We start from the raw sequence: 21,258 nt of genomic DNA on the forward strand, positions 1-21,258 counted from the left end.
TGATGGCTACATTCAAGTGCATACAAAAAATTTCAACTTTGTTTTTTAACGTAAGCTTACGATATGTTATTTAAAGATTATTGGGATTTGATAAAGTGTGGGTGAATGAATAATAAGAAAGATGCATTTTATTTACTAAATTAGATTCGAATCTTTTCAAAGCAAATTGTTTTTTTAGAGAAAATCGTATGAAATTGTAAACATTGGTTGAAAAGATTTGATTTTAGTTCAATCAACAGTTTTTTAAATTTAAACCCTCTTTTTCTTTAACCGGGCGACAAAAAACACTGTATTGGACAGTTTAACCATTCTGTAGGGGGATTGCTCCAATACTCCACAAATAGAACGCTCTTAACTAAACATACTTTGCCAATATAATCCAAACACTAACCATAATCATGACTGTTACTAGCAGGTTTGTTGTTGATGGTACAAACTGACTTGCAAAGTTGCAATAGAAGATTTTTATGAGCTTATTTTTTGTGGATCAATTTAGGGCACGTTTGTTTTGGCTTTTTTTAAAAATGATTTTTATAGTGTTATAAGTTTTAGTGTAAAAAAAATATACAAAGAAATTTTTCATAACTTCAAATGAAAATTTGGTTTGAATAGTTATTCTTAAAATGTTATTTTAGATATTTCATCATTTTATCGAAACTTTTTTTGGATATCAAATTTTCAAAAAATCACTTAATTTTGAAGCTATTTCAAATAGCTTTTCATAAAAATTATTTTTAAGATACAACTTTTTGAAAAAAATGTGATTTTGACTATGTTTTGATATTCAATAATGTATATTTATGTTATAGAATGAACAATTCAATCTTTTAATTTATAGAAAACAAATTTAGAAAAACTTATAATATTTTGAAAAACATTTTTGTAGAATCCATTTTAAAAAATATAAAGAAAAAATCCATTTTTTTTAAAGCTAAAACAAACTGACAAAGTCTATAAGAAATAAAGTGAGATTTAAATTCTGGTAAAATCTAGATTGAAAAATAGAATGAAGATTATTATAGACAATGAGTAAAAGAAAGATATTGTGAATATAAAAAGGATAAAATATCAGATGTCTTGAAATTTGTGGTGGACTTTAATTTTATTAGTGTTTATATGTATCCCATGTGTTATGCACCCAAGCAAAATTATGTAACATTCTTATGAAAATGCATGTTAAAAACAAATTCGAATTTTAAAATTCCAAATTTTCATGATATACTACTCAAACGCACGACAAACTCATCCAAGAATAGTTTTGGATTTTCAAATCCAAGAATAGTTATGGATTTTGAAATTTGAAATATACTTTGTTATAAAAAAATCAGAAGTAATTTAGACAAGAGAGGAAGAAAACACAAATTATAAAAAAGAATTAGAAATAATTTAGACAAGAGATGAAGAAAAGAGATGAAGAAAACACAAATTAATATAAATATTTGTTATCATGTACACAAAATACCTAACATTACATCGATCTTTGGTAGCACATAATCTAACATCATATTTCATGATCTAGAGATGGTGGATGGCATTTCATTTTTAAAATATTGTCGACCGATCTTGCACTCTTGCATCTATTTCGATCAAACCCTTTGTTTCGTAATGGTGAAATGTATCTCACATAACTTTTAAATCTTCACGTGTCTTCAATTTAAAGTTGTTGAATTTCACCTTTCTTTCATTATCAATCGATGGTGAATCATACTTGGTCTTAATCACCATTCAATTGTCTGAGTAACACAAGAGATTATCTGATTTGGATTTTAGAACATAAAGAGCGATGTCCTTTATGATCATAAATTGAAGAGGAGGTTTTACACCGATGAAGTAAACAAATACGAGATATGAATATTGAGATATTATACAGTGTTTTTGATAACTACATCTACTTAAGAGATATATTTATACAAGTGTTAGATAAATAAGGACCATACAAAAGTTATCATGTCTCACGGATCATTTTTAATTTTTAATTTTAAAGTTTGGTGTAAATAAGTATTTTTCTAGATATTAAACTTGGGAGTGACCTTTTACATATGAAATAAGACAATAAATATGAGTATTTCAGAAATTAAAATTCGGAGCCATCCAATATAGAAGTTGGTTTTGCAGACAACAAATTTTACACACAAATAAAACATATTTTTTTAGCGGGTGGTGGTAGGGGGGGGGGGGGGGGGGGGGGGGATTTAGGTCCAATTTTTATACAAAACAATGTTAGATATATATTAAAACACATCAAAATATATACGAATTACATTGTTGAAAATAACAATTCAACATTACATATAAAAAAAAATGTCAGCACCTAAAATGTAAGGTGAGATAAAACTAAAATGAATCAAAACATGTGTCATTACCTAAATATTTATCTATAGGTGGTCTTGTCTTTGACTTTTTCAGTTTTGATTCTCTTTCAATTTTGTTCAGCTTGACAAATTCTTCAATCCTATCAAAATAATTATTCAGTCAACTTTCATCTTTTTTGTCGAATGAGATGTCCACTTAAGGATGTTCGTGGTATATGACATCCTAGGTTCAAATAGACTTGAACAAAATATTGTGATTTTATGAGTCACCCATACAAATAATGTGTCCAATTGGATTTCGGGATGGATAATTTTGAAGTGGGAAAAATGTTCCTCAGAAACCATATCCTGTTAGATTGACACATACCCTTGTTATATGTATTTGCTATAAGATAACCAATTTTAGAGAAACACATTCATTTTTTCTCTGGTGCTAGACCACTAACACAAGGAATAAGAGATGCATGAACTTCATTGAAATGTTCATTTTTCTTCTTCCATATAGCGTTGTGTATGCGCCTTCAACTCTTTGATTAGATGTTGACAGACAAGTGTATCATTCTCCTTTCTGTCACACTACAAAGCTTAAATAACGCGATGTTTACCTTGAAAATCGATAAACAACCGTTGATCTTCCAAATTTCTAAATTTGATTACTTGCAGGATCGATCAGATTGATCCTAGGACATATGCTAATTGTTTTGAAAATGAGTTTTGGTAATAACGAACACTCCAATAGTAAGTGTAAAATTAGAGTCTGAAAACTAATAAAAAGGCTGATATGAATGAGAGAAATTGTAAAGGACTTGTAGCAATAAACAAATGACAAAAGTAAATGTTGAAAGCAAGGAAATCTTAAGACTGTAAATGACGAAGTAAAAGAAGAGTGTTTAGAATGTAGAAGTAAAGAAGTATATTTCTGGAAAAAAAAGTAAAGATAAATTTGTATTGCTTTGAAGTAACTAACAATGGTGTAAACAAACATACATTATGTGATTTACGATTCTTCTTCACACGAGTACTTAGTAAATTTACAGGTTTTTGTACATACTTTGACACACTTTTTCTAACACTAAGATCTTATATTTATACTGGATCGAGATAACCGTTTATGATGGTTCTTCAATCACGTCGAGACACATGGCGCCTTGCATGTATGCAACTATCCATTATGCTCCACGTATACTCTCAATGGTTTCCGATAAGGGTGAAGTTCCCTCCCTTATTTGAATTTTGAATCTTTGATCGAAAACCTTTTTCAACCGTTTTTAAGAGATCTTTCTGGAGTCTCAACGGTATGCTGATCCTTATTACCCTTGTCTAGTCGAATCACCCCCAGTTGATCGAATATCACCAACTGGTCGAAAAACAACTATACATATGATTTCCTTTTTTGGTAATTCTTAATGGGCGTCGAAAATATGAGCTAACAAATTGCCCCCAAAAAATGTTATTTTCGACACTTGTGAGAAAAATACATTTTTTGAGACATTGTTTCAACGCCTTAATAACTCTGACATTGTGCCAAGTGTCCCAACGTTAGCAAAACTTTTCAGTTTCTCCAACTTGTCTGGTGACGTCAGAGTCATCATTATCTTTTTCCTAACCACGTCCTTTCATCCCACAACTGAATCTTTTCACTCATCACATTTCCTAGACTCTAGGAAATCATGGGATGAAGCATTAATTGACATCTCCATCACACTGCCCAAGGAAGACACGTGTCCCACTAACCTGTCAACCATTAATACTGATTTAAAATGCTCTCTCTTCCAAGCATGCCTATAAAACCCACAAACTTACCCATTTCACATTTTTACGCCTTTTGAATTTCCAAATACTCTAGCTTTTCTTTCTTCAAACATTCTTCAACTAAACTCAAATTTCTTTCAATCTCTAACAATGGCAACCTTAAGCAAAGCTCTTAAGGGAACAAGTGTATCCATCAAAACCACCGCCACCAAGACAAAAGCTCCGAAGAAGATCTCAGAGCTTCCTCCAATTTCCATGTTGTCTACTCCCCTCGCGGTTGGCAACCGATAATATATACTAGAGCCCCAAATAGAAGAACAACGTAGAATTTACGCTTCTCAGGTACTCATTCCTGTCTCTGTTTCTGGAAAGAACTATGCATTATCTAGACCCTTAGCTTATTTAGATGCTGATCCTAGTAAGCTTAGAGAATTTTTCCCTTCTTATCACAAATTTAAACCCATAGGACAAGAAAGAAACCCTAGAACTGAAATCACCTTTACTGAAAATCCTAAGGCTGGTGATATTATAGATCTAAGATTTATGAATAATGGTTTCAGAGCTTTCCGTGCTACTCCCACCTTTAAAGATCCTACTGATTATCTAGACCGGTTAAATAAAGTAGAGAAGTCTAAGGATCAGGCTTGTAAAGACATAGGAATTTATGATATTTGTCTAAGTGAGATGATCTTGGCAAGTCTTTATGAATCCTTGAGCGATGGAGTGGCTCAACTGAAGAATTTGGGGGAGAAAGGGAACCTTCTCCTGTCTGGCCCTTTCTAGCTATTGCAACTTTGGCTAAATGCCACTTTCGAGGCCATCCTTCCGAACAAAGGCCTCGTCGACGAAGATGCTGAGGAGATCATGAACAGAAGGGTCGAAGGCACGAGGCTAGCTCAACTGACTCTAAATGATGAAGGACAAGCCCTTCAACCGACTTTCATGGGCTATATAATGATGTTTGCTAAGCGCCGTGTTTTCACTTCGAGCATGACCCCATTTTCCTTCAGAAAGCACGGTCCCAAATGGTTTACCAGGACCTTCCCATCTCCATCCAAGAAACAAGAGACATAATCTTTGGTGATTTGGGAAGCCTTTTTGACCCCCGGGATTCTAACCCTTCGACTCAACCCTTCGAAGGTTCATGTTACTTTGATAACCTATCAACCCAACCTTGTCGCTCGATAATTTGGGTTAGTTCAGGTTCTTCCAAAGTGCCTGTATGACAAAAAGGGTAGTCTCCTTCTCCAAAATGCTGTCCATAATGAAGCTACTACCCTCAAACAAATAGCTAGATATACTGGCAGAAAACCCAACTTACTTCGTTCAACTTCAAGCCCAACTTCCTCTACAGTCGAGAGTTTGGGAAATGGTGAACTAAATATTACATCGAAGAATTCTGTGATGTCACCTCTTTCATTCAACTATTTGACAAAGATTTTCTTCTTGTGTAGGAAAAGAACAGAAAAGGTACTTACACGCTTATAAAAGAAATCTAAGCTTTTCAAAACTACTTTGAAACTGCCTATAGGCCTGATGATCTTAATCGAACCATCCGCGAAGCAGCTGTCATGCTTAAAGAAATTTTTTCAAAGAAAATGGAAAACCTAAAGATTGCTTCATACGTTCCTCATGAGAAACACTATGAAATGGATCTTGAATTGTTTCCCCCAAAGTTTCCTCCATTGCCTAATGCTGACTTCGGAGTGGCACTTGCCCCTCCATTTCCATATTGGTTTATTTGTGGAGATTCTATTAAAATACTTCGACAGCAATCTCAGAAAAAAGCTCAGCGGGTGGTTGCGACTAAGCATACTCTAGACAGTTTCAAAGGGCATCTTCATATAGGGATCGAGGATGTCCGAATCGAATCAGACATATATGAAGGTGTGATACAAGAGGTTTTCCTCGAAGTACATTCCCTTTTAAATCCATTTACTCTTAGCTAACACTAACTATTTTATGTTGTTTTTATTTAGCCATCAGGGTTCCACCTAAAAAACCCACCACCAAGAGACCAGTTGAATCGAGGACTGAAGGAGGCAACAAGCCTGTAAAGGTATACTTTTGCTTTCTCATTTCTTTTGCTTTTGTTGTGTTTTAATGATGCTAATATTCCTATTCTTAACTCAGGCTGCTCGAAAACCTCCAGTAAGCCCCCTAAAAATCCAAAAACCTGCTGACATCCCGTCATAATAGAATCTGATGAAGAGGATTTATCGCCGGTTCTCAACCTAACTTCTAGGAAGAGGAAGCAACAGCCAAAGGCCATCGATACTTCGAACCAACCTCCAGCAAAACTTCCAAGGAAAAGGCCTGCTGAACTTGTTATCCAAGAGCCTACTCCTGAAGAAATGGCGAAGATAGCAACGGCCCAAAGTGAGAGCGACAACTCCAGCCCTGGGGTCGAAGGTGACAAGGTATAACAAACTTCTCTCTACCTTACATAATTTGTTTACCGTCTTTCGCCATTTAGTTTCGATTGTATTAATTTCAGGGTGGCGTAAGCACTATTGTTCGAACCAAGACTACAACCTCCTTCGTGCCTGTCTCTATACCAGATGTTTTAAATAGTGTTGGTGAACCCACTTATCGACATTCATCTGAAAAAGGGGTCTATAAGTGATTTTAACCAACCTCCCTCTGGTGACCGTGATGCTTCACCACTGAAAAATGCTACTCAACATTCTCACACCAGTGACTCCGATCACGAAACTGCTTCAATCGAAGAAGGTGAGGCTGGAGGCAATCCAGAACCCATGGTTGTGGATGAATTAGTTGAAGAAGAAGATGCTCTTGAGAATGATTTACACAATGATGAAGGAACAAACAATCCTCAGGGAGAAAGTGGAGATGTCGAGGATACTGTTATGAAGGAGGTGAACGAAGGCAACCCAATCCCAGTCCCTGATGATGACGAAGGCTTTGAAGGGGGGGGGGGGGGGGGGGGGGGGGAGGGCTGATGCATGCGAAGAGCAGGCTCAAACTCAAACTCTTGTCACTCCAACTATGGCAATTGTACCAACGGCCGGAGTTTCGACAAGTAGTACTGGGGGTCTTTCTGCAGAAAGACTGGCTATTCTGAAACGAAGCCAACCACTTGAGTATTTGAAGGCAATGTTAAACTGCATGGAAAACTCCTATGACAAAAGCCTTATTACTTCGATGTCTGAAGATCACCCTTCGAGCACTCCTGCAAATGAAGTACTTTCTAAGATTAAAGACAAAGTCTTCAAAGGTGACTTGTTTCTGTTGCTGCTGGATGATCCCTCTGCCCCTTTGACTATAAAGGCTCTTCTTAACCAAGTCCATCTGCTAGAAACTTCTCCTGAAGTGGCCAACGTTATATTGGAGATAGGTACTTGTAGCGGTAAATTCATGACCATCAAGCTATGGATAAACTAGATGTCAATAAAACCAGAGTCGCCGCCGCGCTTTTATTGTTTCCAAGGGAAGAGGGAAAAGTACGAAAAAAACCCAAAATTAAGAAGTTTTCAAAACAAAACTAATAAAATGCCAGATATTACAGGTAAGGGGATTGGTTACACAGAGGGAAGGTGTTAGCACCCAAAGTGTCCTAGGTACTCCTAGGGAGCCCTTTCTTGTGTGCATATGTGTTTTTGTACAAATGATGTTTGCAAACAAATGTAATGGGGGGATGAGAGAAGAATTCATTAATTATATTTTTTGTGTTTGACAAGACCTTCGGACTTGTGCCTACGTACCAACATAAAAATGAGGGATCAAAACCTCGTAGTTCGTGGTATCAATTTCAAAGTGAGTGCATCGCTTTTAACAAAAATTTAAGTTTAAAAGACACAAGGGCCTAAAATGGTTTGCATGAGTGTTAGTTCTTTTTGTCTTTTGAAATTTGAAGTCAAGTATAGCTAAGTTCATTTACAAGTTTGATTAAGAAAAGATTGTAAAAATGCAATGGCATAAGGCCAAAGTTTCTAATTTGCAATATGGTCAAAGTTTAGAAAACAGATACAATCAAAGAAGATTTTTAAAAGGAGGGAGAGATTTTGAAATTAAAGAAGTGGGGAGGAGATGAAGAGACAAATCCTAAGCACAAATTTAAAAGTTGAGAGTTGAAAAGATCTGACCAATGGGCTGCAATTCAATAGACAAGAATGTCATATAGAAACCCAAATTTCCCTTGGACTTTAGAATCAAGAAACAAGGCAAATACACAAATAGCAAGTTGAAGAGCAAGACATCAAATAAAGATGTCCACATCCAAGCTTAGAAACTCCATGATCTTCTTCAAGTTTTTCCCATGTAGCAAATGACTTCAAAAGATGGCATAAGTCACAGGTTCAAAATAACAACTTCACAATGATCATGTTGCAGATGAACTCAAATGGATCTTCAATATTGTATCAGATGAATGTTCACTTCACAAGCACTTGGTTTCATGAAAGTTGACATTGGCCAAGTCCTTTGCATAGGGAGTGCTTCCTAACTTCTAAGTCCAATTGTCTCAGATCAAACCAACAGTCCACACAAAATGTTTTTTTAGAGTTTTTGTTCTTATTATGTACATTAAGGTCAAAAGACCACACAAACAATCACAATATACACAATCACAATATATCACAAAATATGGTCCAAGTGGACAAAGTGAAAATGACATTAACATAAACAATTTGAATGGTATGAATAATGTCAAATGAATAAAGCTTAAAAAATAAAGTGCATTAAAAGTAAAGGACTTGAAATTAAATGTTAGTTGTTAATGAGTTAGAAGTTAGTATTGATTTTGTTTTGCTTTTTTGTTTTAAGTCATTCTTTGGAGAACACTCAACTCACTTATCACTAGCATGGATCCTTGAGCCAAGACATCTTCCAAATGAAGGAAAAAATGCCAAGTTTCCACACAATACCATGAAAGAGGGGAGACTTACAATCTCACTAACTAGAATGCTATGCCTTTTGTGTCAAAATTTAGCTCTATGTTAAGCAATCGTAATTGGCCTTATGTAAAAGTCACAACTATTTGAGGTCGGGAAATAGAATTTTGGTGTTAATGCATGTTAGAGACATAATATAATGAACTATGCTCATGAAACATACCACACACAAAAAGAATATGCAAAGTGGAGGGCCTAATCTCATCCATACTTATGTTGATTTTGCAATCAACTAGCCTTAGGATATTGAGATATCATAGGTCCATGACATGAATGCATAAAGAAGGGGAATGAGATGAAGAGGGAGGGGGAATGGATCAAACACAAATTGGACAAAGGAGGAATTTTACCAAGTTAAGATCATTCATTCATTTTGGGAGATGAAATGTACATTCCATCAATCCCCTAAATCCAATGATCTTAACCCAATAAAGTCAAATCAACCTTGACCAAGGCACAACAACACAAGTCAAACTCACAAAGTCAATTAGAATAGCTCTACACAATTAATTTGGCATTTAATCAATTAACAATATTAAAAATAATACATTAAATTAAATATGGTTGGTCAATTTCCTAAAACCTCATCAAAACACCAAAGAAATGGCCATGAGATTTATCATAGGTCAAACAAGGTCAAAGAACCTTGGAGATTTTTTTTTAGAATTTTTGGAAACTTAAAAGTACTTTTAAACAATTAAAAATATTCACAAAATCAATTATATCATGAAAATATTAATAATGATCCAAAAAATATTTTTAATTAAGAAAATGAAAGAGGATTTTATTTAAATTTTTTTGGTGAAACTCTCAAATTTTTTGGATTAATATTAAGATTAATATGAATTAATGAAAATAAAAGGAAAAAAAAATGAAAATTCAGATAATAAAAAAAACGTGGACCACTTGATCTCCCTCATTAATTGAGGTGGCAGATCAAGTTGTTTGGAATGTCATTTAGAGTAACTTTGATATTGGAATCATTTCCTTATGATGAAAACTGTAGGAGATAGGGTCTAGGGGAACCCAGTTTTGATCAGATGAATTCATCTGGTCAACCACCATCAACCACCTTGCTAACTTGCAATTCTCTTGACTTTTTGGACTCATGGAAGATCATATATGCATAATATGATGAAATTTGAAGTGTCCCTTGATATATTTGATCAATTGGTGAAGAAACTTTTTGAAGAAGTTACTCAAGATACCCAGATGAACTAGGGTTTCCAATGCAAACCAACTCCAAACTCTTGAAGAAATCACGGGGACTCATATATGATGCTTAGAGCCATTGTGGATCATTCCTTAGTTGAGCTCTTAGCAATGAGGGTCTTAAACCCTAGATGTGAACTTGATAGATCAAAGAAGATCAAGTGCCATACCTACAAAAGAGTTAGGAAAATGCAAAGACATATTTTTGGTATTTTGGTTAGTAAATGATAAAATACAAAGTATGATACAATCACATGGTGCTTGGTGATCTCTCCCAAAAAAAACCCAATGAATGAGGGGTAAAGAGGATTCCAAGGTGTGATCCCAATGCTAATGCATATGATGAGATTGCATGAGGGATCTTAGGGTCAAAATTGGGGTCTTACAGTACTATGACCGACCAAGATGTTGTGGATCATAAGTTGTTACCTCAACTCATAGGGGAAATTAAGAAGAAGTCTGGTTCTGAGGTTGCTGCCTGAGATGCTGCCACCGAATATACCAATAAGGCGATGGAATTGGAGCAGACCAAACAGAAAAACAAAGAAAAGATCGAAGGTCATGATCGTAACATTGCTTCTTGGAGGAAGCAAATAGAAGAACTTCAGGCGAAGATTTCTGATGCCGAAAGAAGCAAAGATAAACTCTTAGAGTTTGATGAATCTTTAATGGCTAAAGAGCTATCATTTGGCATGAAGTTTGTCGAATAGGCTCGAAAACTTGAGTCTGACCTTAAACTCTTACAATCGAAGAGATCTTTGTGCGAGAAACATCTAGAGCTTCTTAAAGCCAAGTATCTTCAGATCAAGGCCAACCTTCCTTTCTAATTTTTCCTTGTCTATTTTGCATGTAATGATAAATTTTTCTTTGTAATGAATATTGTCCCTTTGGGCCTTCAAATTCAATATAACAATTTTGGCATTTTTACCATATTGGCTTTGCTTTACTTATATAACTATTCGTCTCTTTTTTTTATCTCTTGGAGTACGGGTTTATATTTTTTCAAATATTTCCCATTCACTCTTAGGATCCTTTTATCTTCATTAAGCTTTTCGATTTCATAGGCACCATTAAAGAATACCTGCAAAATATGAAAAGAGCCTTCCCACTTTGGGGACCATTTCCCCAAGGCTCTATCCTTTCGTTCCATTGGAAGGATCACTTTCCAGACCAAGTCTTCAGGTACAAAACTTTTGACTTTTACCCTCTTATTATAATAGATTTCTATTCTCTTCTTTTGACATTTTAATAACTCCAAGGCATTTAACCTTTCTTTATCTAAGTCAATCAATTCATCCAACATCATGCTCCAATATGATTCTGTTGGAAGTTCATGGTGCCTTTGAACCCTTATAGATGGTAGGTGAATTTCTACTGGTAGGACAACTGATCGCGACTTTATGAGTCGAATTGGGGTACTAACTGCAAGTGCACAGTTCTATCGCGTAGTTTTAAAAGATATCGATCCCACAGGGACTTATGAATCGATATACCGTTTTCTAAGGTTACTTCGTAAAGCTAAGGCGGATGATATTTTGATTGTTCGGGGGAAATGTAAAACTAAAACTAGATCTAAATTAAATATCAATTAAGCGGATATCGGTATGTAGTTCGTCGTAATTAGGGAATCAAATCTTCGTTGGTTTCTTGGTTTTAAAATAAATCTTTTCAGTAGATACTATTGATTAAAAATCTTTTCTCAAACTCTCGCTCTGTTGAATAGACTATGACTTTATATTAACGTAGCTGTCACTTATTAGTTAAGTCCAAAATCACTTTTTGAAAACAATAGAATCCATAGAAACTCTTTTTAAGAAAATACTAATCGTTTAAACACCCTCGTCTCAAACTCTCGCTCTGTTGACTTAGATTATATAATTAAATTCAAATGCTTAACTCTCATCCTCACATTTAACTTCTAAAAATACTTTTTGAAAAAGATTAGAATTTAATTAACTCTAAAAATTGCTTTCGCCCTGATCTAGAATTAATATCCAATTTACACTGTCCAATTAAAAACTCAAACTCTCGTTCTATTGATTTTAACTTCTTTAGTCTTTTACTTTCGTACAAAAACCTTGGTATTAAACCTGTAAATTGAGACCATAAAAAGAGTGATTTTATTTTTAAGCGTAATTAAATCAACTTAGTTTTGATTCCTTCATTCTGCTTACTTTACATACCAATACCTAAATAAATTAGCCAGACATGCTAAACAGATCTAAACAATCATCATGCTTAAATAGAAACATCTCAGGCAAATAATGCAAATAAACAAAAAAGTAGGGCATATATAAATTCAAACAATAATTAAAGAACCTGAGTAATTAATAGCAGTCTTGAACACTCCACCACAGACCGGTTGGATTTGTTCTTGAATTCTTCAATCGGACAGGAAAATAAAAGTGAAGGAAAAAAAACCTAGGGTCTAACGTAAGGTTAGATCCGGTAAAAGATACACAATAGTTTCCGGTGTAGAAACTATTGTGTGATAAATTAATTAAGTGCTGAAAGATTGACTGAAAAAGAAAATAGAAATTGCAAAGAAAAGTAAAAACTGTAAAAAATAATGCTGTAAAGTATGCTTGCACGGCTGGAAGAGAAAAAGCACGAAGAAGAGAGAGCTGCAGGGTTTGCTCCTTGGCTCTATTTATATTGTCCCAATTTGTAACGGTTTCCAAAATACTTCCGTAAAAGTGGTCTTCACGTTTCCCAGGTCAAGCGTAGCAATAGGCTTCAACGTGCCTCTGTTGCGCTTCTGAAGCCAAAAATATAGGAGAATGGTGTGACGTCCGTCACACCATGTGTTACGCTCGTAACACAAGGCAGCAGGGCGTGACGCTCGTCACACCATGTGTGGCGCTCGTCACAGACTCAGCGCTAGTACTTTTGGGCTGGGCTTTGGTTTGGTGAAATTTGCTTCTCTTCATTTCTTTTTGCACCTCCTTTTCTTCCTTTTTCACTTGTGCTTCAAATAAGCTACCTGAGATAAATAAGAGGAAAAATACCAAGTAATATCGAATAAAATGAAATAAATTGAAGTGAATAATAATATAATTTAATTAAATCGAGTCCAAAAATGTGATATTATTTCATGTTATCAAACTCCCCCATACTTAAATCTTTGCTTGTCCTCAAGCAAGATAAAGTATAGAAATCATTTTAAAAAATTTGGCCAGATGAAATTTCAAAACACACTTCAATTCGTACTAGGTTGCAGGTAAACCTTGTTTAGCAATAACCTGAGTCAAATCTTGACATCAAGAACTACCGTTACAACATCTGATAACCTTACCTCATGCAAACCAGTTCGAGCCATGCTATTATAACCAGCCTAGTTCTTTTACTCTTATTTCACCCGTTTTCATTCTAGCGAAATCACATTAAGCCCTTTATCGTTTTGCGCACATAGTGGAGTGACCGGTTAGTGATTCTGATCCCCCTTTTAGCTTGAAGCTCTGGTACATAAGTCGGATAACTTCGTTTTTCGGTCCATTGCAAATTGCGGGGGATCGGACCGTAGTCCGCCCTGCCAAGTTCAGCACCAGATACCTGCTGAACCAACTCATAATGGATCTTTCGTATTATGCTTTCGTATGATCTGCAACCTTTAGATTAAATGATCTGGTAAGGATCACCTAACTTAGTTAGTGTATTTCCTGATATATATATTTTTATTTTGGGAATCATTCACTTATATTCATCGGCCCTCCACGTAGTTTGCTATTAAGATGGTGCTGACTTCTTGTATAAACTACTCGGGGTTACTATAAAGTTAAAAGTCCAGGGACTTGTATAACAGGTGCCTTTCTGATCTAACATGTTGAGGTTTGTTTAGAGCGTTGGTATGGTAATAATTTTGTCTTGATTTCACTCAAGTTTGATAAAATAAGCAACCTTTATATTTACTGAGTGTGTTGAATTTTTGTTATGGCTCATGAAAATTTGAGGGAATAGATAATAGAAATTTTCTCACACTAGGGACTTAATTTAGAATATATATATATATATATATATATATAATATATATATATATATATATATATATTATAGATTCATAAGAAAAGGAAATAACAATGAAAAGGGAAAGATAACATACTTGAAAAGGGAAGATTTAAAGAACAAGGTTTTCCCCCCACACTTAAATGAAACATTGTCCCCAATGTTTCAGAGAAAACAAAAGAAATACAAAAAGAAAAAGAAACTAAAGTCAATGTTGCCTTTCGCCGCGTGTTCTTGGACCTGGTGATCTTTGACGTACTTCCAAGTCATCAAACCTGCTGAGCAACTCAGCGAACCGCTGATCGGTTAATGCAATCCTTGCCTCCTGTTGTTGTTGTTTCATCTGGCGCATCATCTGCATCACTTCGAGATTCTGCGCTTGCATACCATCGATAGCATCCATGATGTCGTCGTTGGTTGCTGGCCTTCTTCGTCGACGACGTCGTGAGGATGGACCAACTGCATTATCGGAAGGGTTGAGCGGGACTGATTTTTGTGCAGGAACCTGATCACCCTGCTCCATTTCGGCAAACTCGTCTGAAGGCGGGTTTGCTTGTGTAGGCTCAGTAGCTTCGAGAGCATTCAGATCATAGATGTGGCGGTTGGGATTGGTGACATCTGTTAGGGCAATGTTGGGTAGAACAACGCTTGGGACTTCCTGGTTATTTACCATAAGGTAATACCCTCCGCCTACCCTGTTTTTGATTAGGCGGCTGGACCGACAGTAGCTTATATCCATCAATAGGGGTGGGAGAGATTGTAAATTCTGAAGTCGATCCCCAAGGTTTAAGCCAAGTGCTATAGTGGTGATTAATCCACCAATTACAAAAGGTTGACGGCCTCTAGCACATAGGGTGCGGATATGATGAAATAGAAAGGAGGCAGCGTTTACCTGTGTATCTGCTACAAAGACGCAGTGGAGGAAAAATAATTCCTTGGCGTTGATTTTGCTGTTGTTCGGTCGACCGAAAATAGTGTTTTGCAGGATGCGGATGAAGTACCGGATGGTTGGGTTATGTATATGTGAAGCAAGTAATACATCCCAATTGTTGGTTTCCACACCGGAAATTTTTCTAAAGAGGCCGAAGGCGTTTATATGCCACTGGGAGTTCGGAGGTATCCTAGGGTGGACTTGACCTTCTACAGGGAATTGTAGCATGGTGCTCAACTGGTTTTGGGATAGGGAGTACTCGGTGTTGAACATGCGGAAAGTCGCGGTACCGGTTAGGTACTCGTCTTCACCGGTAGGAGTGTTGTACGAATAAGAACTTAAAAATTCTAAGGTGAGAGCGGGGTAGGTAGGTTGATTATGAGTGCAAAGAAAGGTTAAATCAGCCAGGCGGAGCATCCATTCTATACCTTGAAGTAATCCTAATTCTTGTAAACAATGTAAATCAGGATACCTGGTGGATTGGACGCCTCGCTGTTGGAAACGCTCAAACTGCTCCCTTTGATAATTTTCATCTTCGGATCGGAAGATGATATTTCCGAAATCTTGGTTTCCCGCCATACCGATAAGTGGTTTGAAAAAGGTAATAAGGAGAGAAGGGAAATGAGATTGATTTTATAGAATGGTTTGTGGTGTATGAATAAAGGTATGGTGGGTATTTATAGGAAAAATTTTGGGAGTTGGAAAGGAAGTGGTTGAAAAGTAAATAAATGTGGGTAAATGTGAATAAATGGGGAAGGTAAAAAGGTGGGATGGTGTAACGGTCGTGTTCCAACGGCTTGTAACGTTCACATAGTCAGAAGGTGTCACGCTCGTGACAGGGATGTTACGGGCGTCACAGGCACTTGGTGTGACGACCGTAATGGATTGTGTGATGCTCGTCACACAATCTTTCTTGTAACGTACTTTGTTTTTATCATTATATATTATTGTTATTATTTTGTTATGCATATGTTTATTTTATTTTGCTATTGTGATACTTTTAAATTGCCTTGCATGCTATTCTACTTTCATAATATATATATCTTTAATAAGTCATGTAGGTGGCAACAATAGAGAGCATTATTGATAGATATTTGCATAAGTCATAATAAAGTAAAATAAATCAATAGCTTCATAAAATAATCATAATGTAACATTGGAAGACAAAAGTAAACATGCGAAAGAAAAACAAATACTAAAATAATTTGAAACAAAATTAATGAATAACCTAAACTAAAACTAAGTAACTAAGAAAAACAACTTCTATCCATCTGCATGATCTCTGGCCGGAGGAGCAAAGGAGTTAACACGGTTTAGCAACTCGTGGAACTGATTTGTCATACTGTTCATATATCCCAGAAATTCTTGTCCCATGTTAGCTAACTCTTCTCTGAGGGCGTCCTGTTCTGACATCAAAGCCTGAATGGTGGTGTTATAATTAGCTCCGGGCACATGATGTCTAAGATCGGGTATTGCCGATTCTTCGGTCGGGACAGGTTGAGGAGGAGGATCAATATCATAATAGCCAGATGGTGTCTGAGGGTCAGATTCAGCATAAGGGATCTGGTCGTCACAAATCTCATAGTCCTGGATGGATTCAGTAGATCTAGCAGGAGAGGGTGTTGCGTTCAGATTGTAGAGCCAGTTATTGCGGTTATGAACACTAGTCCTTGAATTAGGCAGGGTGAATAGGCAAAGAACTTGGTTGTTAATTATAAGCTCAAACTTTTCAGACCCTAGGTTTGCTATAAACATAGTGTTGAAGAGGAAGGGTATACTCATAGTCGCAATGCCACAGAAAGGGCTTAAGTCAAGCATAGGTTGACGTAATCCGATAGCATTACCAATCATGGTTATCAATCCGCCTATTTGAATTGGTGCTCGTTCATTTTGGATAAGGTGGTCAAAATTTGCCAACATAAAAGTGGCACCGTTTACTGGACGGTTCTGGGAAGCACAAAATATGATGAAGAGTTCATCACGTGAAACTAAGGTACTGTTTGACTTCTTCCCAAATAAGGTGTGGGTCAGGATCTTATGGAAATAACGAAAGGCCGAATTATGTATGTTTCCAGAAAGAAACTCATGTTCCTCGGGATCGTCGTTTCCAGTCAAGCTTCCCCAAAAGTGTTCAAGTTCTCTGTATTCAAAAAGTTCTTCTTGGCTCACTGTGAATGTATCAAAAGAGGCAGGGAAACCTAAAAGGTTGATAAAATCTTGAATGTTAAATTGATACTCCATGTTGAACATTCTGAACTGAATGAAACCTCTGCTTATTCCTTTTCCATGGCTGGGTAGATAGATCAGAGAACTAAGGAATTCTAGAGTCAGTCTCCGATAAGTGACGAATTGTCTACGGATAGGAGTGGTTTCCCACCCTATCTGACTCAGCAAATACAAGACACTCTCTCTTAGTCCAAGGGCAGTCATTGCCCAATCATCAGCATACAAACTAGGTAACATCTCTCTTTCTGCTAGTTCCTCAAACCTTTGTTTCTGAGCTTTCCCTCTGAATTTGATACCCATACGATCAATTTGTCCCATCAGGTTAGTGTTAGCTAGAGAAAGGAAAAACAAGAGTTTTAGTCAGGATTTGGCCAAATGCCGAAAGAATAGAAGAAGAAAAATTAAAATAGATTAAGAATGAATACTAAATAGAATTTAAAAGAATAATTAAGTAAGAAATGAAAATATAAATATTTGTGGGTTGTCTCCCACTAAGCGCTTTGTTTAATGTCGCAAGCTCGACAATAAACTATCAAATATAATCTATAAAATTTGGGGGCACTACGTCTAAGTGCAGGACTTGTGAATCTTGAATGTTTTCTGTATGATGATAATGTTTTAGACGCTGCCCGTTTACGATAAACGGTTCAGTGGATTTTCCTTTAATTTCCACCGCTCCACTGGGGAAAACATTAGTAATTTGAAAAGGACCTGACCATCTAGATCGTAGTTTTCCCGGAAATAACTTTAGCCTAGAGTTGAATAACAGGACTGTATCGCCTTGTTTGAAGATTTTCCTTGATATACGCTTGTCATGCCATTGTTTTGTTCTTTCTTTGTAGATTCTGGCATTTTCGTAAGCGTCTCGTCTGAGTTCCTCTAATTCGTTTATATCAAGGATTCGCTTTTCACTGGCGGCCTTATAGTTTAAATTTAGATTTTTTATAGCCCAGTAGGCCTTATGTTCCAATTCTACTGGGAGGTGGCATGATTTTCCATAAATAAGCTTAAATGGGGTTGTCCCTATGGGAGTTTTGTAAGCAGTTCGATACGCCCATAAAGCTTCTGGTAATTTCAATGACCAGTCTTTCCTTGAGGTGGTGACTGTTTTTTCCAATATTTATTTGATTTCTCTGTTAGACACTTCCACTTGTCCACTGGTTTGGGGGTGGTAAGGTGTCGCTACTCTATGCCTTACGCCATACTTAAACAGTAGTTTTTTGAGTACCTTGGATATGAAATGCGATCCACCATCACTGACTACTATTCTTGGGACACCAAATCTCGGAAATATTATATTCTTAAAGAGTCTAGTTACTACTCGTGTGTCGTTTGTTGGAGAAGCTATAGCTTCAATCCATTTTGATACGTAGTCAACTGCTACGAGTATGTACTTGTTACCGAAAGAAGATGGAAAAGGTCCCATGAAGTCTATTCCCCACACGTCGAAAATCTCTACTTCCAAAATGCCCTTTTGTGGCATTTCGTCACGTCTAGATATGTTTCCTGTGCGTTGACATCTATCACATTTCTTGATAGCCGCATGCACATCCTTCTATATATTTGGCCAATAAAAACCGGCTTGTAGGATTTTGGAGCAGGTCTTGGATGTACTTGCATGTCCACCATAAGGAGCGGAGTGACAGTGTTGGATTATATTTTCTATCTCTTCTTCAGGTATACACCGACGGAAAATACCGTCGGGGCCTCTTTTGAAAAGTAAAGGGTCATCCTAGTAATAGTGTTTTATGTCATAGAAGAATTGTTTCTTCTGCTGGTAGGATAAAGTAGGTGGAGCTATTCCGGCAGCTAAATAATTTACGAGATCAGCGTACCATGGTGTAACACATATAGCTAAGGTGGTTTCTACCTGTTTATCAGCTTTATTTTCTTCCAAAGTAACTATAAGTTTATCGTACGAGAAATCATCGTTGATCGATGTTGTTTCCGGTTCCAGGTTTTCAAGTCTAGAGAGGTGATCTGCTACTACGTTTTCAGTTCCTTTTTTATCTTTGATTTCCAAATCGAACTCTTGTAGCAACAAGATCCATCTTAGGAGTCTAGGTTTAGCATCTTTTTTTGTTAAGAGGTACTTGATAGCAGCGTGGTCGGTGTAAATGATTATTTTGGCTCCAACCAAGTAAGAACAAAATTTATCTAGTGCAAACACTATTGCTAATAGTTCTTTCTCGGTTGTGGCGTAATTCATTTGTGCTTCATCTAGAGTTCTACTTGTGTAATATATGACGTGAAGCTTTTTATCCTTTCGTTGTCCTAAAACAGCGCCCACGGCGTAATCACTGACATCACACATTATTTCGAATGGTTCGTTCCAATCTGGTGTTTGCATTATGGGCGCGGAGATCAATGCTTGTTTAAGCGTTTGGAATGCTTCTAAACATTTGTTGTCGAAGATGAATTCAACATCTTTCATCAATAGTCCGGTCAAAGGTTTAGTTATTTTAGAGAAGTCTTTAATGAATCGTCGGTAAAAACCGACATGTCCTAAGAAGCTTCGTACTTCTCTCACAGTTTTCGGAGGTTGAAGGTTTTCGATTACCTCTATTTTGGCTTTGTCTACTTCAATTCCTCTATTTGAGATGATATGTCCTAAAACAATTCCTTCTTGTACCATAAAGTGACATTTTTCCCAATTAAGTACTAGGTTTACTTTTACACATCGTTCTAGAACTCTTTCTAGGTTTTCAAGACATTCTTCAAAGCTTTGCTCGCATACGGAAAAGTCATCCATAAATACTTCCATGATATTTTCGAGAAAATCGGCGAATATTGCCATCATGCACCTTTGGAAGGTTGCGGGAGCATTGCACAAGCCAAACGACATTCGTCTATAAGCGAAAGTGCCAAAAGGACACGTGAATGTTGTCTTTTCTTGGTCATCAGGATGAATTGGTATTTGAAAGAAACCTGAGTAACCGTCTAGATAGCAGAAGTGAGAATGTTTTACTAATCGTTCTAACATCTGGTCAATGAATGGTAAAGGGAAATGATCTTTTCGGGTTGCTTTGTTTAGTTTCCTATAGTCAATGCACATTCTCCATCCCGATTCGATTCGTTTGGTTATAGTTTCCCCTTTTTCATTTTCAATAACTGTTATACCTCCTTTCTTCGGTACCATGTGTACAGGACTAACCCATTTGCTATCAGATATAGGATATATGATACCTGCCTCTAATAACTTGGTTACTTCCTTCTTCACTACCTCACTCAGGATCGGGTTCAGTCTCCTCTGATGTTCCCTAGAAGTTTTACAGTCTTCTTCTAGCATGATGCGGTGCATACAAATTGAAGGACTTATTCCTTTAAGGTCGGTGATGTTGTATCCTAGTGCGGTTGGATATTTTCTTAAGATATGCAGGAGTTTTTCGGTTTCGAGTTTTTCTAGGTCTGCATTGACTATCACTGGTCGTTCAAGTTCTAAGTCTAGGAATTCATATCTCAGATTTTTGGGAAGTGTTTTCAGGTCTAGGGTTGGTTTCTTAAGGTACTGCGTAGAATCCGGTGTTATTGCTAAACATTGGTTTAGTTTGTCTTCTACAAGATAGTCAGACGATTTGTCTTCTACAAGTTCTGTTTCTTTTATGCATTCATCGATGATATCCATGAAGTAAAATGTATCTTCTATTGCAGGTGCTTTCAAAAATTGGGAAAGAATGAACTCAATTTTCTCTTCTCCTACTTCGAAAGTGAGTCGTCCTCGTTTTACGTCTATGATCGCACCGACAGTTGCTAAGAATGGTCTTCCCAATATAATGGGTGTAACTTCATCTTCTCTAATGTCCACAATTATAAAATCGGTTGGGATGTAGAATTGACCTATGCGCACGGGAACGTTTTCAAGAATTCCTACAGGATATCTAACAGAACGATCTGCTAGTTGCACAAACAT

The sequence above is a fragment of the Lathyrus oleraceus genome, chromosome 7 (assembly GCF_024323335.1).
Source record: "Lathyrus oleraceus cultivar Zhongwan6 chromosome 7, CAAS_Psat_ZW6_1.0, whole genome shotgun sequence".
NCBI classification, from domain to species: Eukaryota; Viridiplantae; Streptophyta; class Magnoliopsida; order Fabales; family Fabaceae; genus Lathyrus; species Lathyrus oleraceus.